Below are 16,905 nucleotides of genomic sequence, written 5' to 3'. Positions count from 1 at the left end.
AAATAAAGGAAAAAAAAAAAAAAAGACCCAACCTTTCTAATTTCATGCATACTTATTCCCCTCCTCTGGGAAGTTTCAATTTGCACCAAGTGAAACAATGCTCCCTTTTTACTCTCTGTTTAAAATAGATTGACACTCTAACTTTCCTCCGTGTCCCAGGCAAATAAATAATGCAAATTACCTGAGCTCTGAGCAGAAGCTAAGCCCCCAGCCCAGCTCAGCGCAGTACAGGAAACGGCTGTGCATGGATACCACCCTCGGTCTCTCACTCCCCTCCCGCAACTCCATCCCATATTGCATTATCCTAGCTAACCGCTCTAAGATACACAGACAGGACAATGAGCCAAGTGCTTAAGGGCAATCTCTTGTACCGGCCAATGAAATTGCTCAGGTCCAAACACATACAAAGCTAGGAGGCCAGTGAGTCAGAACCTTCATCTCCAGGCCATGTCATCAGTGGCACTTGGTATTTATCACTTGCATGAGGTCATATTAAAACAAGGTTGGGTCCCAAAGCCTTCCCCCAGGCATCCTGAGAGCCCCTAAATAGAGGCCTGACCTCCTTGTCTCAAATCCTTACAGCATTTTCTATTCCTCTCTTCTCTCATGTACTCATTTGTACATGTCATTTAACTACCGTTACCAGGCTGCCTATCAGTTTATTTTCTGAATCAGGGAAGCTTTAGGGTGGAAGAGCCAGCCTTGATGAGGTAAATCGGGATAAGAGGTACAAATGGGAACTGCTCTGGGCAGGTAGCAAACCTAATATTTGCTTCTCAATGTGTAATGTGAGTCCTCTGCCGACAGACTCGGAGTGCTCTCAGCCTCTGCTCCACCCTTTCCCCATCGTCCCCAGTCTGTATTGTGAATAGAGTCAGATCTCCCTGCGCATTCTCTGATGTGGCCTCTGCTGTTCTGCAGATACATGGGAGTGTCTTCTAACTCAGGACTGTTCTGCAGATACATGGGAGTGTCTTCTAACTCAGGACCTCTTCTTCCTAACTGAATCATGAGTACGGGTCTATCACAGACACACAGTCACTACTGCGTCTCTACTACTCAGTTCTTTGCTAACTTGAAATGAGTTCCACTTTAAGAAGCCTGTCCTCTTCCAGGGAAGCCTGGCAGCCCTGTAATGCCACAGTAGGTAGAAGACTGGGATGCCCCAAGTACCAAGATGAAGTTTTCTGAATATTGAGCAGTGATTGCTAGAGTCAGACAAGGCTAAGGACTTATTAGGTAAAAATCTTATCCCCTTTAGTGTAGGCTTAATTTTCTTAACAAGTATATTTTATTATGAACTTATTAACCAAGAGTGCCTCATTTATAATCCAACTAACCTAAACAATAGGATACAGAGATTAAAGAATACGATAACAAACCATAAGGATATTAGTTCTGAGGAGCGATTCTCCTGGTGTAATCAGCAGGATTTCTTCTGCTGGAACCTGGAGCAACCAGAACCCAGAACCTCACTCAGCAGGAGCCCGGAGCCCCAAAGCCTTACCTTGAGCAGTTCTCTCTAGAAGCATCTTGAAGTGGAGCAATGAACAGCCGAAACTATCCCCAGTCTCCAGAGGCCCCACCTCTTGTTTTTGGCTCACATTTATACCTCCTTGTTTTTGGCACAGCATTTGTTCAAGGATATTTTTCAGCTGGTTAGCAACCAATCTCCCCCACATGGTGGTTCGACTTCTAAGGGGATAAACATCACCTGCTCTCTCACAGGTCTTTTCTCATCCCCCCTTGTGATCTAAACAACAAACATGCTCATCTCTCCTTCACTGGAGCCTTGCAAGTTTTTGTCCAATTCCTGCTCTTCCTTGTGCAGTTTATCAATGCTGTGTGCTCTGTCACATCGCACACAGTCTCTCTCTCCCATACTCATGGACAAACTGCCTAAAGCTGGGGTCTTTGAAAACACAGGAGATCTGAAGACCCTCCTAACTTAGCCCTAGCAGAAGCATCCTGCACATCTCACTGGTCACCTTGGAGGCCACTCAGTGCTGCACTTCCAGGCACACTCAGCTCTATGCAGTCCCACTCCCCTTCCCCTCTCTACTCACAATGAGAGTATCTGCTTTGTGGGAGGGGCTGTCACAGTCTTTGGAGGAGGTCTCTGTTCCCTGGGGTCCATGAGCTATTAGGAAGGCCCGAATGAGCATTCAGTATTTCCTCAATCGCATCACCACACATAGGAGAAGCCCAATACCCACATTATCTTACTGTCCGCTCTGGCCAGTCCCACAGGAACTGGTTGTTGTGGGAGGAAGCAGAAGCTAATCAGCTGTAAGTTGTAATTCCATGGTCATAGGCTTCCTGCTACACTGCAGAGGACGGGTGAACCCATCAAAAGAGATTGACGTTCTCCATGATACTGAGACATACAAAACTATGGCAGTACACAGGGCGGGGTACCCAAGAACCCAGGGAGCAGGCCATACAAGAGACTCCATTTGAGACTCTGACAAAACAGTACAGCAGGATAGTTTCACTGCGGCGAGTATTCTATATCCTGAAGCCATCATTAACTGCCGACTCTCCAGGGTCTGCGAGGACCTGTACTCTCGGAGCTGGACACGTGGCTCAGCAGCGAAGAGCACTGCATGTCCTCCCAGCCGACCCAGGCTTAAGAGCCAGCACACACATGGTGGCTCACAACCATTTGTGGCTCGAGTCCCAGGTACTCACAGTGCTGTCTTCTGATCGCTTCAGGCACCAGGCACACATGTGGCACACAAACATACACGCAGGAATGTGACAAAGCTTAATACCTATACTCATGAAAAAGAAAAATGAGTAAATCTTTTTTTTTCTTTTAATGAAATAAATAAAGGAAGAGTCTTGGGAATCTGATGGAGCTATTTCTAACACAGTATTTACATTTGTGGACACCACAGCAAGGAGACGCAGAGCTGAGGCCAGCAGTGGTGAGAAAGAGTACCAGTTACCTTATTGTCTCACAGCGCTGAATCTGGGGACCAGCAAAATGGCTCAGGCAACCAAGGCACTTACCGTCACCCCAGTAACCTGTGTTACACTCCCCAGGATCACACGGAGCATGCGGACCACATGGATACACATGGACACACAGATGCACACACACGTGCGGACACACAAGCACACCTTTTAAAGTCTGAGCACATTATTTATTCTGGTTTAATTATTCTAAGAGTGGTGAAGTAAAAGCAGCACTTACATCAAAACTTCACTTTTACCCTGTCTGTGGTTTTGTTTCCTCGTTGTTCATAACCCTCATAAGGATGATGTAATTCTTCACATAAACACTCTAGCCCAGGGTCTGTGGTGCTGTGTAATTCTTCTTTTATTCCCCAAAGGAAGTGGAAACATAGCATGGAGTCACCACAAGGCAGTCATGTCACATCCGGGTCTCTTTCCATAGAAAAGTTGTCTCCCAAGCCAGCAGGCTAGCATTAGGACCCAGATCTGTGCCCTGAGATTCATCTTCCTCTACCACATGCAACGCATCAAAGGAACCACTCTGTCCATGGAAATCATACCAGGGGGAGGGAAATCAAACCCAAAATTAATCAAACAGGATGCAATTCCCTGAGCAAACGTACATCAATTAGGGGGAAGTGTTACCGTCCAGGTTCCGGGTTTGGGATCTCAGGAGGCGCTCACAAGGTGTGTAAGCTCCGCTCCGACATTGATTATGGAAAGCAGCAGCTGTGTGATCACTCCAGCCAGAAGTGCGCTTTCCGGGCCTTGATGCCTGGGATTATCTTGGTGCTGCCCGACAGCCACAGACAGAACTGCACTGTCTGATGGAAAACTTTCTCGGGCGTGCTCACCTTGCAGCCAGGCGCTCTCACCGGCGCTGTCCGCATTGCCTGTTTGCCTGCAAGTTGGAGCAGGTGAAAGGAAGCCATTCCTCATCGCCCCTTGGATGTGTGAGACAAACCATTAGGCAGGGTGATGCATACTGAGGTGACGAAATGTTCCTCCCTTCAGAGAGGAGTGGAGAAAAGTCCAGTTGCTGCCAAGACCTTACTCAATAAAATGTTGCTTTCCAGGTACAGGCTTATTATTATTATCTGACCCTCCTCCCCGCCCAGGGTAGCTGGTGCCTCTAGATAGGAAAGCTGAGGCCCCTCCGTGCTGCTTTGAACCTGGCTTGTGAGCCTCCTGAGTCGTTCATCTCATACTTTGCTAATCTGTCCTTAGATCAGTGTCCAAAACCTTTGCTTTTTTTGGTTTATTTTCATTCATACTTTTTTTTTTTTACATAGGGCCTCTAGGCTGCTTCAGACTCACTGCGGATTTGAGGGTGATCTTGAACCTTGGGTCCTTCTGCTTCTACCTCCTAAGTGCTGGAGTCACAGGCATGTACCACCACACCAGGCTCCAAAACACCTGTTCTCTAGATTAGCCACAGAATGAGGTAGAAGCTAGGAAACATCAGGTCAACCTTTATACCCACCAGGCCACTTGGGGACCCTCCCCTCAACTGCCGAGCGGCCACAGACAATGTTTTGCATACATGTCCACATCTGGACACCATACATGTCCACATCATCTGGACACCATACATGTCCACATCATCTGGACACCATACATGTCCACATCATCTGAACACCATACATGTCCACATCTGGACACCATACATGTCCACATCATCTGGACACCATACATGTCCACATCATCTGAACACCATACATGTCCACATCTGGACACCATACATGTCCACATCATCTGGACACCATACATGTCCACATCATCTGGACACCATACATGTCCACATCATCTGTACACCATACATGTCCACATCTGGACACCATACATGTCCACATCATCTGGACACCATACATGTCCACATCATCTGGACACCATACATGTCCACATCATCTGTACACCATACATGTACACATCTGGACACCATACATGTCCACATCATCTGGACACCATACATGTCCACATCATCTGTACACCATACATGTCCACATCTGGACACCATACATGTCCACATCATCTGGACACCATACATATCCACATCTGGACACCATACATGTCCACATCTGGATACCATACATGTCCACATCATCTGGACACCATACATATCCACATCTGGACACCATACATGTCCACATCATCTGGACACCATACATGTCCACATCAGGACACCATACATGTCCACATCATCTGGATACCATACATGTACACATCTGGACACCATACATGTACACATCTGGACACCATGACCATCTTTTGAGTCCAGGTCTTCACCAGTTCTCCTGGAGAATCAGCCGTTTATCCCTCTGCCTTTCCATTTTATTTAACCATTTCTTAGGAAACATTTCTTCACATTACAAGCAATCAGAGCAGAACAAACCCCTCCATTGATGACATTTCTGTCCACTTCCCATCCCATCAGCCTTTAGAATCATCTCTTCCCTCAAGACTTGCCCCAGATATTTCACACATCTGGCTATTAATCATGCTTTTCCCTCTGAGCACATGAGAGCCTTTCTTTCTACTTCTGAAGTCAGGCATGAATTTCGGCCCACCAAACCTCCCTATAACCCAGCTCTTCAAGATCCCTGTGTTTATTGGTTCCTCAACGAGCTCTCCTGGCTGCTCACTATCCTTATTCCTACACGGTCACTCATCACTTCACGTTCCGTTGCCTGTGTGCCACAGGTGTTCCGCGGTCTCTCTGGCAGTATCCTCATCCGTATTCCGCAGACATGTTAATTGGTTACTCCAGCTCCGCAACCTTGCTTCTTCCCCCAAAAGTCTGCTAGAGAAGCCTTCCCTCTGTTCCCAGAGCCCACAGACCCATCAGCAATCCTGAGCTCAGCAGTGGTCTTTCTGAGCATCAGTCTATAAGTCAGTCCGTCATTACCACTTGCGCTCACAGTTTCCCTCCCATCCTTCATACTCTCAAGGCAGAGAGCATCCTTTCAAGCTGTGGATGGGCAAGAGGGAGAGACTCTTCTTCTCTAGATCACCTGGGCCTTTGCTATGTGCACAGCCTCCGCCTGCCTTCTAAGAGCACAGATATTGTGAACAGAGACCCCCCTCAGGCGCCTTTATTAAAGTGGGCCTGAGGAGTGGCTGCCTTGGCTCAACGGGGCAGGAGAAAGGGAAAGGAACGGATTGAAAGTGGGAGAAGAGGCATTGCTTGATGTCTTAAAGCTAGTTCACGGCCACTCAGCTAGGGGCAGACAGACTACAGGGTAGACAGTATGAGTCCTATGTTGTCCCAGCTTATGGGAGTCACCTGGGATGCTGGACAGTGACAGCTGTGAGGGCTGTTAGAGGACTTGGGATGTGCATCTGGTTTTAGTGCTAATGTCAGATAGAACCTTGAAACAAAACAAAACAAAAAACACACAAAAAGATATATCCTTGAGAAGGCACTATCCTTTCACTCCCATTTTCCTGGGCCTGAGCCATAAAACCAGGATTATATTGCATTGGGTTTCCTGTTGTCTGGCCATGACTGGTGACACCTTCATGATCTGACTTGCCATATCTAATAACTACCCATACTTCTTTCTCTTTAATATTTTCTTTAAATGGATCTATTTGGCATGTTATATGGTATATAAGATTTAATAGTATAACATATATGTATATATATACATACATATATGGACCTCCTGTTCTAAAAAATGTTGATGTCCCAATTTCCAGAAGCTGTGAGAGTCTACAGATACAACCAGTATGTATATATATATATATATATATATATATATATATATATATATATATATGTAATATATGTATGTATATTGTATGTTGCTTAAATTTACTATAGATACATTATATCACTTAACTAAACTCAAATGACCTAAGTGATATAATTACACACAGGAAGATAAGAGCATGTTTTCTCTCCCATGTAGAAACTAAATATAAAACACTAAGTCAGGTGTGGAGATGTACAGCTTCTTGGGTGGTTGACATGGAAGGACCAAGCGTTCAAGCCAGCCTGGGCTACATAGGAAGTCTGAGGTCAGCCTGGGCTATATGAAATTGTGTTTCAAAAATAAATATAATATAATGAACGGAATGCACAGCTGGAGTTATTACGGAAGGATGAGGAGGTAGGAGGAAGAAGCTGGGACAAGCAGAGAAGAGAGGGGACAGGCACAAGCATAGCCTGCTGGACTCGTGCTTATAAGTCGGCCCAAAGCCATTCATTTGTGTCACTAAGATGTGCTAATAATTGTAATTTTTAAGAAATTTAAAGTATATCCAATGAAAGTCAAACAATGCCATTTATTCTAAAGCAAACTTTTTTTTTTTTTTGCTTGCCGCTTTCTTTTTCTTCTTTTTCTTACAAAGTGAAAGTAGCAGATGTCAAGAAGGTGTGAAAGCCAGTACCAGCCATAGAAAGCTCTCCTTTGGCACACTGGAGGAAATGAAGCTGAAAGCCCAGTGACCTGCGTGGTGGTGGTTGCTATTTAAAGGCAGGCTGTCGGCTAGACAAAAGCACCCGATGCTAGCAGAGGATGATGATGATGATGACGATGATGATGATGTTGGGAGGAGGTGCTAGCCGATGGTGATGATGTTGGGAGGAGCAAGCACTGCCTGAAGATGGGGTGCCCTCCTGTGCAGGGCCCCAACACTCTACTTCATATTGTTCATGCTGCATGTCCTGCCTCTACCCCCAGCCATGCTGCCAGGCCTCAGTTTCTTCCAAGCTCAGTGCCCACGTGGGTGTGAGGGAATCGGGCAGATCCTCTACTGCTCACAGTCTCTGTGTCTCTTATCCACAGGGTTTCTACTCTGCCCCTGGGAGTCCTGCACACGCATCTCCGTCTCTCGCATTAGAAGAGCATCCCTTGGGGTTCTGTGGCCAGATGTGCTCCTGCTACACCTGGCCTTGCTGCTGAAGCCTGTGTTTTTCATGTCTCACACTTGCCTGCCTGTGTCAGTCACACCCATGGTCATCGCTGTCTTGAAAACACACCTGCTCCAGGGCCCAGCCTGTGGAGAAGGGTGTCAAGCATAGCTAATGTCCCAGCAAGTGCTAGGCCACAACTCTCAGGAAGCTGCGATGACGGGTTTTGATCATTTTCTGTGGCCATCTGGACTCTGTGACTCCAAGGAAGCCGTGGGAATTTCCTTGTAGTCTGGAAGCAAGGGGAATGGCCTGGCATATTGCAGGAATAAGGACACATGGATCTTTTCACATCTCTAAACTCAGAGCTATCCCCCCCTCTCCAGAAGTTCCCTTCTGGCCACGGCAGCTCATTTCCTTTCTGTTCCTAAACAGAACAGGAAATGCCGTCTGTTTCCAGGAGGCAACAATCAGACACTTAGGAACGCGCCCCACAACACACGCTGTGCCGCCGAAAACAATTTTGAAAGCCTCGCTGAGTTCTCTGACAGCCGTGCTTTCCAAATAGCCATTCTCCTACTCAAAAGAAAAGATAAAAAAAAAAAAAGCTGACTGTGACAAGTGAGCAAATATAAATTGCCAGGTTTGACTGGGAAAGGCAAATAGTAACCACAGCACGTGGACCAGCACCAGGTATGCTCTGTCTTCAATACGGTAAACTGGAAGTTCAGAATGAAGCTTAAAGAGGTTCTGGGTTCCAGAAGAAGCAATAAATATATTACTAAATGAAAGACTCCTTAATTTAAACCATAAGCCTTTCACCAAAGTTAAAATCAAGCAAATGAAAAATTTTGATAAACGATTATCAACCATTAGGGGGAAATAAAACATCATGAATGAATAATTAGCTGAAAACAAATATCAGTTTATTGATTACTTGTCTTGCTGTAATAAAATACCTGACTTAAGCAACTTAAGGAAGAAACAGCCTGTTTTGTGGGTCTGTCCCAGCATGACAGAGAAGGCACGTCTTCAGGGGCCTAAGGTAGTCGGCCACATTACATCTACAGCTCGGAAGCAAAGCCAAATGAATGCTGCTACTTAGCTAACAGTCTCCTTTTCATAAAGCTCAGGATCCCGGGCCAGGAGATGGTACTGCCTGCAGTTAAGGAAGGTCTTCCAACCCTGATAAAACCTAACCAGGTGCTTGTCTCCAAGGTGGTTCTAGAGCCTGCCAGGCTGGCAATCAGGAGGAACCACCACTGTCAGTTTAGACACTGTGTTGGGGCATCCTGGATGGACCAGTTCTGATGCACTTGTTATGTACCCATCTCACATGCTGGCCACTGCTCTTATGACCCACTGTACACAGTTTCTACTGTCTCATACTTCAAGGCTGCTGCACAGTGACTGCTCAAGAATCCACAGAAATTTTAGCATCCTCAATACAGAGTGATGTATCAGCAAGTGGGCTGTCAGATTCCCACATCCCTGTGGCATATATAATGCTGAAATGTGTCTCCAAAATAGTTCAGTCCCATGTCTCTTTCTAAGTTATTTTAAGCCTAGAAACGCTTGTCAAAAGAGCCTGCTTTGAAATTTATTGTAAGGGGGTATGGTTCTCTCTCATGGTGCCAACATGGTGTGGAAGTTCCTTAGGGTTCTAGAACCAGTTCTAAAATGTGCCATGTTGCTATTATTGTGATATAATTATAAGAATTCAGGAGACTTTATTCCACAGAAAGTTCACATGAGCTCCTTGAGACACAGCCCACATCTCCACCTGAAGCTTGACACAAAAGTTTCTACAACTTAGTTCCCCCCCTTGTGTTTAACTAACAGATTAAGTAATAATGATCCAAAAACCCAAATTAGATGAACAGCAAACAAACAAACAAAAATGAACAAAAACCTGCACATACACAGAGTGTACCTCAATGATTGAATTTAGCATTGTGAGACCCCGGGTTCCATCCCCCAGTACCATGGGGGGAAAAAGGCACAGTCACGATCAAGCAACAGACTCTGCTCAATTTCCCAAAGAACCCAAATTAGATGAACAGTAAACAAACAAACAAAAATAAACAAAAACCTGCACATACCCAGAGTGTACCTCAATGATTGAACTTAGCATTGTGAGACCCCGGGTTCCATCCCCCAGTACCATGGGGGGAAAGAGGCACAGTCACAATCAAGCAACAGACTCTGCTCAATTTCCCTCCGAGGTGTAGCAAAGAACCCTCCACGGGAACCTAAGGATCACACTGAGGAGGATGGCGTCCTGTCCCTCCCGATGTATGAGGACATTAAATAATGCAGAAGTCAGCCAGCCAGGCTATTGATTTAGCATAAAAAGTTCCAAGAGTAAAATGATATATTTATGTTGCAACAAAAAGGAATATATCCAGAAAATGCATATATATACACACACATATATACATATACATTCATACATATGTGTGTGTGCATACATTCATACACACAGACACACACACACACACACACACACTTCCCACTCACATCGCCTTGGTAAATGTATGCCCTGATTCTTTGTCTTTAGGCAGAGATTTAGCTGTATTCTCCTGCAGGTAAATCCTCTACAAATTCTAGCCCGAGGGAAGACTTTCTCACTTTGTATTTAATGCTCTTTGAAGACGCCTGGGTGGAACTTATGAGACCCCCAGCATCACAGAAGAGGTTTGCATTTTCCATTTAACCCCTGAGTTGTGACTGCTCTCCACAACCTGCCTCTCCTGCAGGCGGCCCCTCCAGGCTGGCGCTGTCTGAGCCCATAGGGGACTAGTGTACATCTTCCAGGACACTGTTGGGTTCAACATCAGTATTTTCATTGAGCCCTGGCCCAGGCAGATCTGAAACTGTGAAATACCCATACGAAACAAGGGTTTCTTTCCAGCTCGGAGTAAGGAAATAAACTTGTGAATAGAGCCAAGGAGGAGGCTTGCTTTCAGATCCTGCCTTAGCCACTTCCTGTTCAGCTCAGGGCACATTAGTTAGCCTGTTTCGCTCTCAGTAGCCTAATTTATAATAAGGGACTGACATCAGAAGGTTCCTGAGAAAGTACATATTAAAATGCATGTGGGAGGGCTGGAGAGATGACGCAACTGTTTCGAGCCCTTGCTGCTCCTGTGGAGGACCTTGGTTTGTTTCCCAGCACCTACACGGTGGCTCACAACCACATACACACAAGCAGGCACAGACACATACACATAAAATACATTTGAAATGCGTGTAGTGTTTAATACGGAACCCGACATAACCACCAGCTTGGCTGCTAACAGTAATTACCGCCATCGTCAGTACATCTTGCAGCTGACCCAGCTACCATATCCCACTTACAGAGAGAAAAACACAGGAGATTTGGTTGGTTTTTTTTTTTTTCTGTGTCAGAACTTGCCAAGCATCCATAAAGCAGATAGCCCAGTATGAAGGGAAGCTAAGCGCAGTTCTTGCTCTAGTAGTTCATGTAGGGGAAGTCTCAGAGAGGTCAAATAAATTGTTCAAGTTCACACAGCAAGGTCAGATGTTGTCTCACAGACAAACAGCAGGATTTACATTACCCAAAGCAAAGTCAGCAGGGATCCCGTAAAGTTAATTCAAATAACTCACCCCCAAAGTTAGCATATTTTTAGGACCAAGAAAGACCACGTAATGGGGAGTGCTCTCGAACCCCAATCTACTTGACATTCTCAGGCGCGTCCTTGGGCGTCTTCGAGATTCGCAGCCTATAGCTTTTGGCAGTCCCCAAAGAGGGAGCTCTTTCCACTAACAAAATACAAAATGCAAAATTAATAAAAAGACCCTTTGAAACTGACAAATGTGCCTCAGGCAAACTATCTGCCCAGCAGCTGGTTAAAATTTAATCAGTTTCTTTAAAAAAAAAATTTTTTTTTTTCAGGCCTGTACATCTTTTGTATGGAACTCCCCAGTCTGAGTGTGGTCAAAGTTTGTTAAACAAGAAATAATAGCCAAGGCTTTTTAATTCAGCAAATAAGCAATGGGCGCCTTAGATGGTTCTGCGGCATTCATGGAACTAATTGCCTGGGTCTCAACAAAGCTGGGTAATTCTTTAATAATTTCTGCTCTTTCTCTTAGAAAACCTAAATTGGCAACTATGCACTGTGCAGTGGATCTTACCATCGATTTAAGCTTCTGAATTGCACTGTGGCTTTTTTTCCTGGGATCTTGATTGAACGCTATATGGGGAGAGGGAAGGAACAGAGAAGTGAGAACGCTCTGCTAGCATCACACCTGGGGTGTGTATTAACAATTCCCGGGGACTTAATGACAAGCACGTGGCTGTCACTGTCCCCAGAATGCTGCAGACCTGAGGACTTCAGATCTCAGCCCATGGGGAGTCTCTAACCAGGAGTCCGAGACGACAGGGCCTAGCCCTGATTTGGTCAATTTCTCAGGATTCCTTCGACCCCTTCCATAAGCATAAATCAAATTAAAGACCACAGAGAAGGCCAGGGTGCCCTCCACATGAGTGTGACAAGCCCACTACCATCATCACACTTGAGCTGTGGCCCTGCACCTCTGTGTGTTTCAATTGTGGCCATTCATAAGGAACCAGCATTGCAGGTGGGTGGAAGACCTGCCCAAGAGGAGCTATTGCTGGGCACTAGACTCCCAGAGTGTCACGTGTGGGCAAGGGAACAGTAGGAGGTGAGTGACCAGTCAGGGCAGGAGGTCCTTCCACATGCGGCTTGAATGTAACTTCAGGGATTCCTGAAGGAAAGGGACTTTGCCCCTTTCACTTTACACCAAGGCTAATTAATTGCTACTGACTGCTTTGTTCTAGTGAGGGAATCAAAGGTCTGTGGTCTTAATGACAACTCGTTTTAAGATACAAAGTAGAAATTCTATTAAGGGAAAACCAACTCCCATGTGGCCTTTGTTCGCAATGCTGTGGGAGGCTGTCTGCTGGGAAAGACTGGCTATTGGCTTGAGAGTCACCTTCGAACTCAGGGAGTTGAATTACCAGAGTTCTGCGTCTTAAACTGGGTTGGAAGGTAAGCCTAGAGCTGGGCTGTGGTGTTTGGATAAATGGCGAGCTGAGAGCTCAGTAATATTCGCTACCAAACTGCTGTGTAATTGATATTTTATGCAAGTTTCTTTACAGTGGCCCCATGTAGTAGGTAATACTAGTAATTTCATTTTTCAGAGGAAAATACGGAAGCTGGGGGTAGAACTGAAGTTTATCCAAGGTTAGAACTGAAGTGGGGCACAGGGCAGGGATGCTTGTACCTTCTAGTCCACCCTCAAGAGATGAGCCATTGTGTTACCATCCGGAAATCTAGGACACAGTTCCTTACCAAAGGCCCTCACCCCAACCTGCAGTCACTCCCTATTTGGATGATACAGCTAGAAACTTCTAGTGAATCAGCATTTTAGTTGTTAGAATTTGCTGGTTCTGCCCTATGCCTTTGGCTGTGTTCATGCATGCCCTAAGCATGCTTGTTGTTAGAGGTTATGTATCTGTGCTTGGGCGTAGCCTGGCCTAAAAATAAATCACATGCCGCCTTTGCATATTAATCTTAATAAAATTAAACATTTAATAGGTTATAGTATTCTGCTTCTGTTTGTTTCTGTGGGTTTGTTCTTGTATCTTCTGACTTTGTACTATGTATATATTGCAGTGTACATTTGTATGTATGTATATGTACTATGTATATGTTTTATGTACATTGGCTCTATGTGTTGTGCACATAAGAAGCTTTAGCTGTTTTATTTTGTTATACTTTTTGATAAATACCTTTTAAAATGGCTTTCTACAGAGATCCCTTCTTTTTCTGACCATCCAGTTTTCCCCGCCCATCCCTCTGCTGTGCTAAGAACACCTTCCATGTGTTTGGGAGAAACAATCAATCCAGAAGATTCATCCATGGAGTCTGAACAGAATTAGGCAGATGTGGTACTGTGACCTAAGAGAGTCGGATGTACAGTCAACCTCCAGCTGCACCCAGTGGTCGGATGGACACACAGTGCATTGTGCAGCTGGCAGTCTCAAGTGCCTAGGTGACATCTGTTATATGCGATCGCTGTTATTTATTTTTGAAACAGGATCCTGTATGGTTCAAGCTCGCCTTAGACTCCCTATAAAGCCAAAGACAACCGTGAACTTCTGATTCCTCTGCCTCTCAACCACAAGTAATGGAAACTATAACATGTATCACCAAACCAGAATTCCTACCTGACATCATTATTTGGGTGCCCAATAGCAACCCTGAACTTAATATTAAAAAAGTAAAATAGCAAGGTCAGTAAGTCTGATTTTTAAAAAAAAATTTTATTTTGTCTTTCCCTGTACTTTCATCCCTAAACCACTCTTTATTCAGCGGTTTCAGGTAACAAGTGGCACTGGTCCCTTGTAAGATGCTGAAACTTGAAGCCCGGGAGTGATCCTGGATTGTTGTTCCTCCTCCCCTATCCTTAGGCAACCCATCAGAAAATCAATAGCTCTACTTCTAGAATATATTCTAGTCTACCCATGGTCTCCGTCCCTTGATATGTAGCTGTCATATGTCACATGTTCTTTCCTAAACCTTCCAAACTTTTTTAAAGATGCTGCTGGACACTTTGGAACACATTGGCAACAGTTCTGGAATGTGTGTTTCTTTACCCGTGCCTGTGGAGAAAGCTCAAAGATTCATCACACAGTTCCCTGAGAGACCACTTCAAGAGAAGAAGAGAGGAAGTGGCAGCAACAGGTAGTAGTGAAAGTGGCTAAAGTTCGGGCCTGAGAGGTCTCAGTCAGCCTGCTCATCTGTGCACTTACAGGAAGCAGGCATTGTGAACTAAGATGTCCATAGGGCAAGGCAGATATTAGTGCCATTGAGTATCAAAAGGTGCTACACACACACACACACACACACACACACACACACACACACACACAAACGCATGCACGCACGCACGCACGCACGCACCACACATGCACACGTGCACACACACCCATAGGGCAAGGCAGATATTAGTGCCATTGAGTATGAGAAGGTGCTACACACACGCACACACACACACACACACACGTACATGCACACGCATACGCGCACAGACACCCATAGAGCAAGGCAGATATTAGTGACATTGAGTATCAGAAGGTGCTACACACACACATGCACGCGCACATGCACACGCACATGCACACACACACACACACCCATAGGGCAAGGCAGATACTAGTGCCATTGAGTATCAGAAGGAACTACACACACATACACACACACACACATACACACACACACACACACACACACACACACACACACACACACACTCACACGCACATGGGGTGCTAATGATTGCCTGTACATAATCATGTGATCTTAGTGATACCTGAGCCACAACCCCGGCTCACTCCTCCCGGCAGTCCTCCCTGGCTACCAGCCAAGGTCCTAATATTTTCACTTCTGCTTCTGTATTAGACTAGGCTTTAAAATTCACAGGAAACCTTCTCCAAGGCACTCTGTTTTCTGTTGCGAGGCTCTCTCCCCAGCCCATCCCCCACTGCTCACCTACTTCTATGCCAAGAACAGGGGAGTGTGAAACTCTGCCCAGCTGGAGTTTCTCTAACTACACATATCACATGCCATTAGAAGGGGAAGTAAGTCCTTTGGGGCCTACAAGTCTGTAGAAAATTCCTAGTCTGGCACCCGAGCCCCTCTGCAACTGAAATCCACTTAACTCTTAACAGTATTTCTCAGTGGGTCCATCGGAACCTACCTGATGCTGACACCATCAATGGCAGGCACCCACCTCTACGATTGTCTCTCGTTTTCTCCATATGCTGTTTCCTGAAGTGTATCAGCCCATCCCTCTTCCTATTCCATCTACTTCAGTATCTCACCTTCTTCACACACACACACACACACACACACACACACACACACACACACACACACACCCGCACGCGTGCGCGCACACACACACACGAATGTTTGGCATTCTCTGCTAAGTAGGGTTGGGAAAAACAATAAAAAAAGGAAGCGTGATTAACTTTCTAGAGATTTCCTTTTGTTGGAAGGGCAGGAGAACCACCACAGGGGAGGAGAAAATAAGCCTCTATGATCAGTGAAAGACAATAAGTAAAAGCCTTAGGGTGGCTTTTGTGCACCTGTCTAGATTAGAGCTCACTGGAAAGTTTTTGGTAGTGAGGAGTGACTGCATACTTCATACGTATGGCCAAATGAAAATGAGGGCTCCTTATTAATGACTTATGATGTATTTAAAGACTAAGACGACACTGCATTATCTTAAGGACTAGTTGTGTGTGCACTGCAGAGGCATCCACACACTCAGCCTCCTTGAATACAGACCTGCCCTAGGAAGACAAAACCCAGAGAGTACACCGCACACTGCCTGCTGAGATCCAACCAGCCAAGGTTAGGGTTGAATTAGACAGGAGTAAACAGAAAAGCAAGCAAATGTCAGCAACAGGTTGAGACAACAAACTCCTAGTCAGGATGGGCGGGTGAAGAAGGAGACAGACCAGGGCTTGTTTATTTTGATGGCTCAGCTTGAATATCATTTGCATAGAGTATTAGCTGGCCTTTTCAGAGACACAGAACTAGCTCCACGCATAAAAAGAAAAAATACGGAAAAGACTTGGCTCACACAATAGCCAGTCCGAGAACCAGAGATCAGGGTGACAGCTGAGGTCTGAAAGTGGCCTGGAAGCAGAATCTCCTAAGGAGACCTCTGTGTTTTCCTGTGAAGACCTTCAGCCGAATGGATGAGGCCCACTCCACAGTGCGTAATCTATTTTACTCAAGTCTACTGATTAAAATGTTAGTGTCATTCACAGAGATGACTTCACAGAGACAACTAGTCTGACATTTGATGCAACGTCTGTGTTCCCGGGCAGGTTTGCAGGTACACTTCAGTGTACATTATAATTATGTAAAGATGTCCTAACGGTCAGGTATGATGTCACAACAGTCAGCTAACCGTAGTCTAGGCACATTATACTGGAAGTTTAGGGGAGACATAAAGTACACAAGCATAGATAGAAAGGAAGAAAGCTGAACCCCACTTCTGTACTGTGAAAGGAAAATGGAGAAAAAAGG

The sequence above is a fragment of the Acomys minous genome (assembly GCF_964271855.1).
Source record: "Acomys minous genome assembly, chromosome: 2".
NCBI classification, from domain to species: domain Eukaryota; kingdom Metazoa; phylum Chordata; class Mammalia; order Rodentia; family Muridae; genus Acomys; species Acomys minous.
The sequence above is the reverse complement of the archived record's forward strand: the minus strand, read 5'-3'. Positions refer to the sequence as shown.